Source organism: Gossypium arboreum, chromosome 10 (assembly GCF_025698485.1).
Source record: "Gossypium arboreum isolate Shixiya-1 chromosome 10, ASM2569848v2, whole genome shotgun sequence".
In the NCBI taxonomy this organism is placed as follows: Eukaryota; Viridiplantae; Streptophyta; class Magnoliopsida; order Malvales; family Malvaceae; genus Gossypium; species Gossypium arboreum.
Window position 1 is genome coordinate 32,422,515 of NC_069079.1, and position 1,746 is coordinate 32,424,260.

At 37.9% G+C, this 1,746-nt stretch overlaps 1 non-coding gene across 1 annotated transcript; it reads right to left on the reverse strand.

The window, feature by feature from the left end:
* Positions 1–240: 240 nt before the first annotated feature.
* On the reverse strand, positions 241–347 carry LOC128283362 (small nucleolar RNA R71). Its single transcript, XR_008273704.1, has one exon. It is a non-coding gene; the product is annotated as a small nucleolar RNA R71 (small nucleolar RNA).
* Between the last annotated feature and the right edge of the window lie 1,399 nt (positions 348–1,746).

Consider the following 1,746-nt stretch of genomic DNA (forward strand, 5'->3'; position numbering starts at 1 on the left):
CAGTTTGATGTTTTGTAGGACGAGGTTCCCAGCGCTCATTTGGCAAATTTTCTAGAACTTTGTAACACTTTTAAAATTAATGGCATTTCTGATGATGCCATTTGCCTTCGGTTATCCCCTTTTTCATTGAGGAACAAAGCTAAACAGTGGTTGAACTCGTTACCACGAGGGTCAATCACTACTTGGGAACAAATGACCGAAAAGTTTTTATTAAAATATTTTTCACTGGCTAAAATAGCTAAATTACGTAATGATATCTCTTCTTTTGTGGAGATGGTTTTAGAAACACTCTAGGATGCATGGGAGAGATACAAGGATCTATTGAGAAGGTGCCCTCACCATGGGTTACCACTCTAGCTACAGGTTTAAACGTTTCACAATGGCCTAAATCCTTTGACTAGTCAGATGATTGACGCAGCTACTAGTGGAACTATCAATAATAAAACACCTGAGGATGCTTATGAATTTATAGAAGAGATGTCACTGAATAATTATCAATGGCAAGTCATGAGGACAAAGCCAACAAAAATAGCTGGCATTTTTAAAGTCGATTTGGTCACTATGCTCTCTAATTAGATAGAATTTTTGAATAGAAAAATTGATGGTTTTCTTGGTTCTTCACAAGTTCACCCAGTAATGCAGTATGAAGCAAGTGGAGGTGGATCAAGCAATTTAGAATACCCACCCTATGGCCACAACATGGAGAACGAGCAGTTAAATTACATGGATAATAATCCTCGATCTCAAAATAATCCTTATAGTAATACTTACAATGCAAGTTGGAGGAACCACCCAAATTTCTCATGGGGAAGCCAAAGGAATCAGAGATCACCACCTCCAGGCTTCCAACAACCACCCTACCAACAAGAGAAAAAGTCGAACCTTGAGGAGATGCTAACAAAATTCATCTCGGTGTCAGAAACTCATTTTTAGAATACCAAGACAACACTTAAGAATCAACAAGTGTCTATCCAAGGGCTGGAAACTCAGATAGGATAGCTCGCCAAATTAATATCTGAACGATCACAAGGTAGCCTGCCGAGTAACACTGAACCTAACCCAAGGGAACAACTCAACGCAATTACCATCCAAGACAAAGAAGGGTTAGTGGAACCTGAACCAGAACCAAGGTAAGGAATAATGGTAAGTAAAAGCAAAGGTGAGGTAGACCACAGTGAACAAACACTGGTAAGTAAATAGCACAAACCTCGTATGCCATACCCTAATGCGACAAGAAAAGACCGCACAGACGAACAATTCGGTAAATTCTTTAAATTATTAAAGAAATTACATGTTAACTTACCATTTATTGAAGCTCTTTTGTAGATGCCAAACGTAGTCAAATTCTTAAAGGAGCTTTTAACAAATAAGTGAAAGTTGGATGAGGCGTCGCATGTAGAGCTAAATGCGGTTTGCTCAGCCATACTACAGAATAAGCTGGCCAACAAATTAAAAGATCCAGTGAGTTTTATGATTCCTTGTTTAATTGGTAGCTTAGATGTTAATAATGCTTTGGCTGATTTAGGGGCTAGTATCAATGTCATGCCTTACAAAATGTTTAAGTAACTAGGTCTTGGGAAACCCAAACAAATTAGGATGAGTATTCAATTAGCCGATAAAACAATCAGATTTCCTAGGGGTATTATTGAAGATGTACTCGTTAAAATTGACAAATTTATATTCCCAGTTGATTTCGTTGTTCTAGACATAGAGAAGGATAGTAACGTTCCTTGAATTTTAGGGAGG